This window comes from Colius striatus, chromosome W (assembly GCF_028858725.1).
Source record: "Colius striatus isolate bColStr4 chromosome W, bColStr4.1.hap1, whole genome shotgun sequence".
Lineage (NCBI taxonomy): Eukaryota > Metazoa > Chordata > Aves > Coliiformes > Coliidae > Colius > Colius striatus.
Window position 1 is genome coordinate 13,582,506 of NC_084789.1, and position 12,859 is coordinate 13,595,364.

Consider the following 12,859-nt stretch of genomic DNA (forward strand, 5'->3'; position numbering starts at 1 on the left):
GCTGTGCAAATGCTAAACTGCAGCAGCAGCAGCAGCAGAAGGGAGTGAGAATGTGAGAACATCTCTGCAGACACCAAGGTCAGTGGAGAAGGAGGGGGGAGGAGGTGCTCTGGCACTGGAAGAGAGACTGCCTGTGTTGAAGACCATGGTGAGGCAGGCTGTACCCCTGCAGTCTATGTAGGTCCAAGGTGGAGCAGAGATCCACTAGCAGCCCATGGAGGACTCCACACTGGAGAGGGTGGATGCCTGAAGGAGACTGTGATCACGAGTCCCACGCTGGAGCAAGTTCCTAGCAGGGCCTGCAAACCCATGGAGAGAGAGGAACCCACACCAAAGCAGGTTTGCTGTCAGGACTTGTGGTCCCATGGGGGACCCACACTGGAGCAGTTTGTTACTGAAGAACTGTTTTCCCCATGTATGAGACCCATGTTGGGACAGTTCGCAGAAGACTATCTCCTGTGGAAGGGACCTCACACTGTAGCAGTGGGAAGTGTGAGGAGGCCTCCACCTGAAAGGAAGCAGTAGCAAAGTCCATTTGTAATGAACTAACTGTAATCCCCATTCCCTGTCTGCCTGCACCGCTGGGGGGGGAGGAGGTACAAATCCAGGAAGAAGGGAAGGTTGGGAGGAGCTGTTTTAAGAATTGGTTTTTGTTTATCATTTCCCTACTGTTTTGATTATTTGTTAATAGATCAAGCCATTTCTACCCAAGTTGATTCTGTTTTACCCATGATGGTAATTGCCACGTGATCTCCCTGCCTTAACTAATGAGACTTTTGTTACATTTCTCTCTCCCCTGTCCAGTTCAGGAGGAGGAATGATAGAACAACTTGGTGGGCACCTGGGCCAAGCCACCACAGTGGGTTATAAGGTGTCACCAAAGAGAGTCCAGATTACTCTGCCAGAGGTTACCTACCTGGGATTTACAATTCCAGGGTAAAGGGTGAAGAAGGTTTATAAAAAGTGATTTGTGTTTTGGACTCATTGGTAAGGGTAATGGCAAAGTTGACAACTGGGATTTGATCATTTCATGGTTACCAACAATGACAACAGAGCCACAGGAGTTAGAATTATTGGGATCTATAAAGATACATTTTTCTGTTATGTTTAATTTTACTGGCAATACCAAAAAATTTTAGACAGAATGTGGATTCCATCCTGGACATGTATAAGTATCTGCTTTATTAACTCAGCTATTCAAATTAGGATGCTAGCTTAGCAAACAAACTAATCAAAACCCAATAACATCGGAAGGCTTAATTAGTGCTGTAAGTAGTATTAGACCTTGCAAAATAGAGCTGCTATAGATTTTTACTTTTAGCACAAGTGTAATAATTTTGTTTGTCACCTGTGCTTTTTTTTTCAGTGTATAAAAAGAAGCTGACCAGGCATGGGTTGCTTAAAAAGAAAAAGGGGGAATTGTGGAGGAATTTCTGCCTGAAAGAGGCCACGGCCTGGTAACAGTGAACAACCCATGCTTTGAGAACTAATGTGCGGATTGTCCTTGAGCCGCTCTGTGAGAAAAGAAGAAGAAAGAATGTCTACATGATAACAAGCTCAAGCAAGGAGAAGGCTGAATCAGTATGTGAAACCCCAAGGCTTATCGCAGAAAAGTGCAGCTTGCTTTTAGAGAAAGGACCAATTAGAAGTAGTGTAAACATGTTAGCTTTGCTGCTGATTATAAAAGTCTGATGCTTGTTAGTAAAATTTGAGTTATGACCTAAAAAAAAAAAACCCCATCAAAAAACAAAAAAACCCCAAACCAAGCGGTTTTACTGTGAGGGTGACGGAGCAGTGGAGCAGGCTGCCCAGAGGGGTTGTGGAGTCTCCTTCCTTGGAGGTCATCAGGACCCACCTGGGCATGTTCCTGTGTGGCCTGGTCTGGGTGAACCTGCTTCTGTGGGGGTGTGGAGGGGGAGTTGAACTGGGTGATCTCTGGGGGTCCCTTCCAACCCCTAACATTCTAACAATCTGTGATTCCAGGATTCTATGATTCAGTGACCGATGGAGGCAGATATGAATGGGCTCCCCTAGAAATAAAGGTTGTGAAGGAGCTGCATGGGACTGTAAAGACACACGTTTACAGATGCCTCATCAAAGACCAACACAGCGGCAGTGGAGACAGATGGGAGAAACAGGGAGACAGATGGGAGAAAATCTTGCATACTGACGCCACAAAATCGGTGCAATATTTAGAGGCCAAGGCTGTCGCCCTTGCCCTGGAGGCACGGCATTCAACGCCACTCAGTATCGTCACCGACTCAAGATTCGTCGCTGAACTAGTTCGACAATGTGCACGAACCATTTGTGCCTCTACCAGTATAGCAGACCTCATATTGAATGCCTTACAAATTCGTGCTGTGCCCTGTTCTATTATACACATCAACAGTCACACCAATGTTCCAGGGGCTTTCACCAAAGGTAACCAAAAGGCAGATGAAGCAGCGACGCATGTATGGCCTATCTCCACCCAAGAGGATTTCCCAGCAGCCAGACAGCTACATGCCTTTTTGCATTGTGGAATGTGGGCTCTACATCATCAGACCAAGATCCCTCTCCAAGTGGCAAAGCAGATAGTTGCTGCTTGCCCTCAATGTGCTTCGGCGCTACCATGGGAAGCCAAAGTTAATTCCCGAGGATTGCTCCCGAATCAGATCTGGCAAACAGATGTCACAACTCATGAGCCCTTTCATCTCAACCATCATCTCCATGTCACCATTGACACCTGCAGTGGCTACATACTAGCTACCCCCATGCATCGAGCCACAGCACGCCACGGGATCAGGCACTGACTACAATGTATAGCCGTCTTAGGATGTCCTGAACAAATTAAAACTGACAATGGGCCTTGTTACATCTCCCATGTGACACAGGAATTCTGTCAAACCTGGCAGATCAAATTGGTACACCGTATCCCTCACAATAGCCAGGGACAGGCGGTCGTTGAATGCGCTCACGCTACTCTAAAAGTACAGCTCAACCGTCTTAGGGAGGGGGAGAGCATGGGACATAGAATTACCCCCAATAGGCAACACAATATTTTAATGCGCTGTCTGTACGTCCTTAACCACATTGTTCAAGGATCAGGACCCATACCGGCGCAAGCACACTTTAGGGAGCAAGAACCGGTAACAGTAGATAAATTACCAGCAGTCAAATTACGGCAAATCGACACTGGGGAATGGGAGTCAGGGTGGAAGCTTAGATGTCTGGGCCGAGGGTGTGCTTGTGTAGAAAAGGAGGGAACCCAGCAGTGGGTCCTGGCAAAACAAATACGACCAGAGATATGAGTCTAACGGTCCCACTGAGTCTCTTCTGCAGATTGACGCGTTCTTTGGAGCGCTCACCGTGACACAGATCCAGCTGAGGTCACTCAACTATTGGTGAGATTGGGCAGTGAAGTGGAACACGACCAACACCTGTTTATATCTTCCCGCAGTTGGCTCAGCTAGCACGTGTGCTGGGCAGACACGTTATGTATTAGCCCATGCCACAGGATGCTGGAGTCATCGAACACAGGGAGGGGGAAGATGGTGTAGGCGTCCGGAAGATCTTGGGTTGTAACATGAGAGGTGGAGGGTACAGAAGAGGTGGACAGAGGGTGGAGTGAAAGGAGGTGCTTGTGTTAGCAGATAAAAGTACATGGTGTCAACAATTAGTTGGAATAAAGCATCATCCATACTGTGTATGTAGTGATCTTGTCCCCTCAGCGGGGTTGGGCTAAGTGATCTGTGCGGGCGGCCTAGTGATGTTGCCAGTAGAAAAGTAGCCTGGTAGATTTTAAACATCTCATTGAAATATATGTGCTAAACAAGAAGATGAGTAAATAGATAATACTAGATTGCAATTAATGCTGTTTTGCGTGTAAAAAAAAGACTGTCCAGCACTTAAAAGAGTGAGGGTAAACTTTCAAAACACGAAAAACCTCAGCAAATGAATTGATGGTATTTAATGGAAGAATTGGACATATAACCACCATAAAGGTGATGGTCAAGAAAAATAGAAGAACCTCGAGGAGGAATTTTAGCTACAGTAATTGTAATTTAATTGAAGGTGCCTGCAGAGTCAATCTCTTCACCACCCTCCCCTCTGCTGTCCTCATTGCTTTCACAGATACACACTAGCTGTAAAATATTTTGCAGCCAGTGTGTGAGTGTGTATTAAATGTTTTAACTCCTCCTTCTAGTGTTATATGTGTGAAGGAACCAATGTCCAGGTTAAAGAAAAATGTGGGTCGCTGTGTGAAATTATTTTCTATATAGTTGTTCAAGATATAATCTTGAGTCAATGTAATTGAAAGTTATTCTGTCCAGAGAGAAAGAGAAAATAATTGACAGGAATGGGGAATTAACCCTATGGACAGGGGAAAAAAATAATATTAAAAATAATAATAATTAAAAAAAAATCAGTTTGGCCTTAAGATGACTCTAATTGGGATTATAATAAACAACCATAGACATAATTTGACAAACAATTGTTAGAAATCTGATATATGTGATTAAAGTTTGCAACGAGGTAAGAGTAAATTGAACAGAGATATAAATGTATACAGAGACTAGAGGAACACCCCAGCAGCCAAGGGGGAAGACTGCAAGAGGCTTTGTTGATATTAAGGAGGAACAAAACTCCAAAATTTTGATAATGAATTGTCAGTGTTTGTAGACATCAGCCTCTTGTCTCTGAACATCCAATTGCTGGCATCAGCTGAGTTCACCTGAGAACTTTGGAGATGAGAGGTACTGAGCTGTACTGTACATGTACAATGTGTAAATGATTTGCTATTTACTAAGCAAGACATCCGAAGATTAAGGGATACCATTTGCTTATGTACTGCTTTAGAAAAAAAAAAAAAGTCCTTACAAAGGATGGTGTTGTGTACGTTGCTGATGGAATGAAGAGAGTGTTAATGGAAAGAAAATGAGTTGTTACAAAGAAGGTGATGAATACACGTTAAGGACAGTGCAGATGCTGGAAATGTTGAGATGATGGTCCCAAAGGAGAATCCAGTAAATGAGAATGTAATGGAGTAAGATGAAGACTAGGGGTTAACTTCTTAAAACATACCCCTATAGATCCTAATCGGGGTGCTTTTTGTAGGAAAGGAAGACACTGGAAAAGTGAATGAAAAGGTGGATCTGGAATCAGATGTTAACCTAGTTAATGTAGGGATATCAGATATCAACTGAAAGGGACAGGAGGAAGACTCAAAAACATCCCCAACGGAGTCCCTGGTAACAATAAAGTTGGGGAATGAGAACTTAAGATTTTGAGTAGATACTGGAGCTACATATTCAGTGTTAAATACTTGTAAAGGTAGTTTAAGTAAACAAAGTATTATTGGTGCCACAGGGAGAAAGGAGGACAGACCTTTCTATTAAATTTGGAATTGAAAAGTGGGTGTTAACTCATCAATTTCTTATTGTCATGGTTTGACATGACAGCCTTTTCTGGTAGAGGAGAAGGGGCTGTAAAGATGGCTCCTGTAAGAAGTTGCTTGAAACTCTCCCCAGCTCTGAGCCAGACCCTCTTCTGGGGCTGAGCCAATTAGACGCCTCCACGATCACTTTTTAAGAAGAAGCCAAAAGAGGAGGCTTCTTCCTCCTTCTTCTTCATGTTTCTTCCTTCTTCTGTCCCTTCTTCTACGGCTGGTGGTGGTGCAAGGAGTAGGAACAGTGAGAGAAACAACCATGCGGACTCCAAGGTCAGTGAAAAAAGAGAGGAGGAGGTGTACTGGAGCAGAGACTCCCCTGCATTTTACGGAGAGGACTGGTGAAGCTGAGATTTATTTTCATTTCTTTAAAGACCCTGCATCAGCGGTAGAGACTTATTTTGATAATGACCCTGTGTCAGGGGCAGCGACTCATTCTGCTAAGAACCCCGAGCCAGGGGCAGAGATTCACTTCATTAATGGCCATAGTCACTGTCCCTGGCACAGGGCCTGAGGAGGCTGTGTACCGAGAGAGGGATTTTATAACTGCAGAAACTCCAATCGTGGCAAAGAATCCACGCCAGAGATGTTCACCAAGGACTGCGTCCCATGTGAGGGACCCTGTATCGGCAGAAGCCGCAGTTGCTGGGAACAACTCACATCAGAGAAGTTCGTTAAGGACTGTGTCCCGGGAAAGGGACCCTGTATCGGGGCATGGGAAGAATGCTAGGAGTCGTCCTCATCTGAGAAGACAGAAGCAGCAGAGCCCATCTGTGAGAGACTGACCACATCCCCCATTCCCCGCCCTCCTGAGCCGATGAGGGGGGAGGAGGTAGAGATATGGGGAGCAGTGAGTTGGGCCTGGGAAGAAAGGAGGGATGGGGTAGGGAGATCTTAAAGTACTGGTTGTAATTTTCTCAATCATCCTACTCCCTTTTTGCTTTTATCCCGTTTTGTTTCTTGTAGAATAAACTTTCCTACTTTCCTCTCTAAGTCGAGTAGTGGAGTCTGTTTTGCCCGGAACCATAATTGGCAGCGAGCCCTCCCTGCCCTTGTCTCAATCCACAACAACCTTGCTTATCTTTTTACTCCCATTTTGCTGGGGCCTCTGCCATCCTAATGAGGGTGAGGGTGAATGGAGGCACCGAGCAAGAGACTGTCATGGTGATTCTTTGCTAGCAGGGCCAAATCACAACACATATATATGATTGTTCTGTGCCCTCACTAGGGAGAGATGTACTTATTGAGCCCAAAGTGGAAATTACCTTGGACAAAGGGAAAAGTCAAGTGCATATACCTGAAGATTCATCCCTGAAGGCCCAAGTGTTTATGTTGCAGGATGAAGAAGAATCACCTGGGATCCGAGAAGTGGAAAAAGCATAGACTCCCCTTGTCTGCCCTGCAGGAACTCATGAGCAATCATGGGCAGCACAACCGGTAACAAACAAACTGAAACCAGGCATCAGACTGATAAGACAAAAGTAATAGCCAATTAAGTTAGAGGCCAAGAATGGGTTGCTACCAGTCACTGAGAAATTTCTAGATTTTGGTCTATTGCGAGAATGTCAACCAGAGCATAAAACTCCAATTATATCAGTGCGGAATATTGATTGGTGCAGGATCTAAGATCTATCAATCAAATGGTACAAGATATCCACCCAGCAGTAGCTAACCCTTACGTTCTCCTAATGACTTTACAAGAAACTCACTAATGGTTCACATTGCTAGATTTAAAAGATGCATTTTTCTGCAGCCTACCTGAAACCAATAGCCAAGAATTGTTTGCTTTTGAATGGGAGAATCCTAGAACTGGCAGAAAAATGCAATTATGCTGGACTGTGTTTCCACAAGGGTTCAAAAACATCCATGCAATTTTTCAGAATTGGTTGGCCAAGGGATTATAGGAACAGAAAAAAATACTGAAAAGATCACACTGTTGCAGTATTTGGATGATATACTAGTAGCAGTCGATAATAAGGAAACTATTAAAAACATGAAAATTGACCTTTATAACTTTTTAGGACAAGCACGTTATAAGGTGTCACCAAAGAAAGTCCAGATTACTCTGCCAGAGGTTACCTACCTGGGATTTACAATTCTCAGGGACAGTGCAGCCTGGGAACCGAAAGGAAGGAAGCAATCTGCCAAATCCCCGAGACAGCCTCAAAACAAGAACTCTGAGAATTCCTCGGAATGGCCAGATGGTGTCGCCCGTGGATCATGAATTTTGGTCTGACAGCCAAACCGCTGTACAAAGCATGCAGGGAGATGATCTTTTAGTATGGATGGACTCAGGAATGTAGAGATGCTTTCTCGAAATTGAAACAGGCTTTGTTGAGAGCTCCAGCTTTAGGGCTTCCAACTTCAGAGATACCATTTGAACTGTTTGTACGTGAAAAATTATTAATTGCCCTGGGAGTGCTTACTCAGAAGTTAGGAACCTGGAAAAGACAAGTAGGATATTTCTCCAAACAATGTTAGTAAGAGATGGCCAGCCTGCCTCAGGAATGTGGCTGCCACTCTACTCCTGATTCAAAAAGACCAGATATTGACACTCAGGCAAAAATTGAATGTGTTTGTACCACGTGCAGTTATCATCATGTTGGAACAGAAGGGTGGTCATTGGTTATCTCCAAGTCTAATCTTAAAATATCAAGCTGTTTTACTGGAATAGGATGATGTTGAATTGAAAGTAGCAACAACATTAAATCCTCCTCCTTTCCTCACTACAGATCCTGAGGAAGAGGAGTTTGTACATGACTTTATGCAATCTATACAACAAGTGTATTCCAGCTGAGTAGACCTGAAAGATGCTCCATTAAAAAATGCTGAATTTGACTTATTTGTTTATGGTAATAGCTTTATGGAAAGAAGAGAACGGAAATCTGGATACGTTGTAGTAACACAACCTGTGGTTATAGAAGCTAAAGCCCTACCTACAAATACATTAGCACAAAAGGCAGAGTTAATAGCCTTGCTGAAGGCCTTGGAGCTTTCAGAAGGGAAAATAGCATTTGTACTAATTCAAAATTTGTTTTCAGGGTCATGCATGTTCATGGGGCCATTTGGAAAGAAAGAGGATTTTTGAACTCTCACCTGTTAAATACAGGTCCCTGATACAGGAGCTATTACACAAAAGATCAACCTGCAAAAACAAGTGACAAAAATGCATTGCAAAGCACACCAACTTGGAGATACTCTGGTAAATATTGGAAATAAGCTGGCAGATAAGAATGCCAAGGAAGCAGGCAGAGGACAGATGCTATTAATAATGCCAGAAATATACCAGGAGATAAGGCTATCACCAAAATACAGTCCAGAAGATGATAAATTAGCTGAACTTCTAAAAGCCCAAAAGAACCAGGAGAGATGGTGGATTACCTCCCTAAATCAAGTAATAGTCTCTCAAGATATCATTTGGGAACTGATCAACAAGAAGCATAGAGAAACTCATTGGAGAATTGAGACAATAATTGAACCCTTAAAAGTTCAGGTCCTGAGCGTAAGAATGACAGGGATATCCAAAAGCATTGTGAAGAAGTGAGAAATATGCCTCCAAAATAACCCCTATTTGCCTCGAAGACCTCCATTAAGAGTAAATAATATTTTTTTAGCATTATCACGGTAAAATGGGTACAAGTATCTTTTGGGACTTGTAGATACCTTTTCAAGATAGCCAGAGGCCTTCCCGTGTTGCATCAACAAAGCTAGGAAAGTGGCAAAAATTCTACTCAAATAAATAGTACCCCGATTTGGAGCTCCAATAGGGTTCTCATCAGATAGGGGTCCTCACTTTGTGACAAAAGTAGTTCAGTGTATTGCCAGGGCCATAGGCATAAAATGGGATTTGCACACTCCATAGAGATCTCAGTCAAGCAGGAAAGTAGAAAGGATGAATCAGTCTTCATAGACAAATGAGTAAAATTTATCGGGAAGCCCAGACTAAGTGGCCAGAAGCACTTCCTTTAGCGCTATTGTGAGTACTTCTTCAGTCAAGGTTCAAGGAGAAAATAAGTCCATTTGAGATTTTATATGGTAAACCTTATCAGGTCATAGGAGCAATTATGAACACAGGAATGTTAGGAAACCAGTATCTTAAGAGAATATGTCATATATTTGGAGAAAGTTTTGTCCTCTCTTCAGAGTGTTGAGTACACCACTGACTCTGGACATTGCGATTCAACCAAATCGGCCCAGAGACTGGGTCTACCTGAGAACTTGGAACAAAAAACCCCTGAAGGAAAAGTGGAAAGGACCATCCCAGATCCTGCTCACAGTGTTCTCCACGGTAAAACTTGAAGGCATAACATTGTAGATTCACTACAATAGGATCAAGCCAGCTCACCCTCCAGAATGGACAGTCAAATTGAGCAGACTGTTATATCTAAGATTAACACGGGAACATTAGCGATCTGCACCCTGGTATCAGCAGGACATGCTCAGACAGAAATAAGCAATGATGAAAATTTGATCTTGAGTCTGGTACAACTATTTGTAAAAATGCATAATTTAACTAGCATGACTGTGGGAACAAAGAACTGGTAATTGGCAAAAAAAATGTAAACCGACCTTCAGAGTATGAGACTGATTGTTGGCAAATGAGGTAATGTTACAGAATGCCCCATTGCGAGTGTGAGAAGCAGCAGCGTGAGAGTGGAAAACAGGAAAAGCCTGTATGTAAGCCAGGATGTAAAATCAAAACCAGATATTAGGTAACTTTGACAATAAATTGAGGGCTTGCATACAGTATGGTAGCACTTGCTCTTGGCAATGCTCCCCCTTCAGCAAACTGGTGTGGGTTTGGTATGTTTCAGCACGTCGCCCCGATCCTGGCTGGCCCGAGACCAGCAATAACTGCTTGGATCTCAATCCCTAACTCTGCAGGTCAACCATCATATTGGTCAGTATATCCTGAGTTAGGGAGTGGGAAGAAATCAGAGAAGCATTTAAAAGGGAAAACATTTCATGCTATCTTGATGATCAAGACAGGTATAGACAACAGGGTAGTGATGTTGTACAAGATGCTACACCATGGAGACCAGGAGAGAATAGAATGATGTTTGGTAAAGCTTTGAGGCTGCACTGTCCACCCACATAGAATCATAGAATGCTAGGGTTGGAAGGGACCTTTAGAGATCATCTAGTCCAACCCCCCTGCAGGTCAACCTAGATCAAGCACATTAAATGCAGGTTTCTGACATTTTACTCTGGCAGCATCAGGAGTAAAGTCAACAGGACTATCAGAGCTCTGCGTTACCCAGAATCACATTGAAAATGTGACTACTCCCCTTGAATGTTCAAATCTCAGAAGAAAACTTAGGACATTAGAGAGATTTTGGAAATACATTGGGGAAAGCAGGTGATAGATAAATTGCAAGTCTAACTGGATGTGCCCAACCATGATCAAGACCAGTAATATATCAGTCTTGAATTTCACATTGTCTCTATTAAACAGTTGTAAGCCACCAAACTCCAAATTCAACTGCACACAGGAAATTCCATCACCAGGATATTCAGCATGGGTAACCTCAGACAGGAATTGGACTACTCATCTGCACTTAAGCTCACTGACTAGATAAATAACTTGAGGATTTTGGACTCTGTCCTACATGGAAAAAGAGTCCTAAGCAAAAAAAGGTTCCTGTTATCAGGCCTAATGGTCTTGGAAAACAGAATATTAATAAAAAAATCTGACCTGGCAGGTAGAGACACTTTCAAGAGCTACATAAAAGGGATTCCAAATAAGTAATAAACATGTTCGGGTCAATACAAAAATGATTTTACAGAATGGACTGACTTTAGATTTATTCTTGGTCAAAGAACATGGGGTTTGTGGCTTCCTAAAATTGGATTGGGAACATTGTTGCATTCACATCCCAAGCATAACTGATGACTTGCAAAAACAACTAGATGAAATGAGAAAAATAGCAGAAGATAGTATGGTGTCGTGGTTTGGCCCAGCTAGCACAACAGCACCACGACAGTCTCTCGCTCGATGCCCCCATTCACCCCTACCCTCGTTAAGATGGCGGAGGACCCAGCGAAATGGGAGTAAAAAGATAAGCAAGATTGTTGTGGATTGAGACAAGGGCAGGGAGGGCTCACTGCCAATTATGGTTCTGGGCAAAACAGACTCTAGTACTCGACTTAGAGAGGAAAGTAGGAAAGTTTATTCTACAAGAAACAGAACAGAATAAAAGCAAAAAGGGAGTAGGATGATGAGAAAATTACAACCAGCACTTTAAGATCTCCCTCCCCCATCCCTCCTTTCTTCCCGGGCCCAGCTCACTGCTCCCGATATCTCTACCTCCTCCCCCCTCAACGGATCAGGGGGGCAGGGAACGGGGGATGTGGTCAGTCTCTCATAGATGGGCTCTGCCGCTTCTGTCTTCTCAGATGAGGACGACTCCTGGCATTCTTCCCCTGCTCCAACACGGGGTTCCTCCCCCGGAACACAGTCCTTAACAAACTTCTCTGGTGTGGGTTGTTCCCAGCAGCTGCGGCTTCTGCCGATACAGGTTCCCTTCCACGGGACACAGTCCTTGGTGAATATCTCTGACGTGGATTCTTCACCGCGGTTGCAGTTTCTGCACTTGCAAGGTCCCCTCCTTCGGGACAAGGCCTCCTCCGGCCATAGTGATAAAGAGCCCCTCCTTCGGGACAAGGCCTCCTCCGGCCAAAATCACTGTCCCTGGCTCGGGGTCTTTAAAGAAATGAAAATAAATCTCAGCTTCACCAGTTCTCTCCATAGAATGCAGGGGAGTCTCTGCTACAGCACACCTCCTCCCTTTCATCACTGACCTTGGAGTCCGCATGGTTGTTTCTCTCACCGTTCCTACTCCTTGCACCACCACCAGCCAGAAGAAAAGAAAAAGGGGCAGAAGAAAGAAAGAAGATGGAGGAAGACACCTCCCCTTCCGGCTTCTTCTTAAAAAGTGATCGTGGAGGCGTCTAATTGGCTCAGCCCCAGAAGTGAGCCTTTTCTGAGCTGGGGAGAGTTGTGAGCAACTTCTTGCAGAAGCCATCTTTGCAGCCCCTTCCCCCATACCAGAAAAGGCTGTCATGTCAAACCATGACATATGGCAATTAGGAACGCAGCTAAGAATAACTGGCTAAATCAAATTCTCCAAGGTATACACAATTAAAGGTATAGGTCATTAAAGGGGTGGTTAGCCACACTGCTTGAAGGCTTGATTCTTCTTGCTATTCATAGAATCATACAATGGTAGGGTTTGAAGGGACTGTTAGAGATCATCTAGTCCAACTCCCCTGCTAAAACAGGTCCACCTAGATCAGGTCACATAGGAACGCACTCAGGCGGGTCTTGAAGACATTCAAGGAAGGAGATCCTACATCCTCCTTGGGCAGCCTGTTCCAGTGCCCAGCTTACTGCTCCCGATATCTCTACCTCCTCCCCCCTCAACGGATCAG

The 12,859-nt window shown here is 44.0% G+C and overlaps 1 protein-coding gene across 2 annotated transcripts in view; it reads right to left on the reverse strand.

Annotated features, from left to right (window-relative positions):
- The window catches only part of LOC133628578 (spindlin-Z-like), a 107,509-nt gene that overhangs the window by 74,315 nt on the left and 20,335 nt on the right, over positions 1-12,859 (reverse strand). The gene's annotated exons all lie outside the window — the stretch shown is intronic.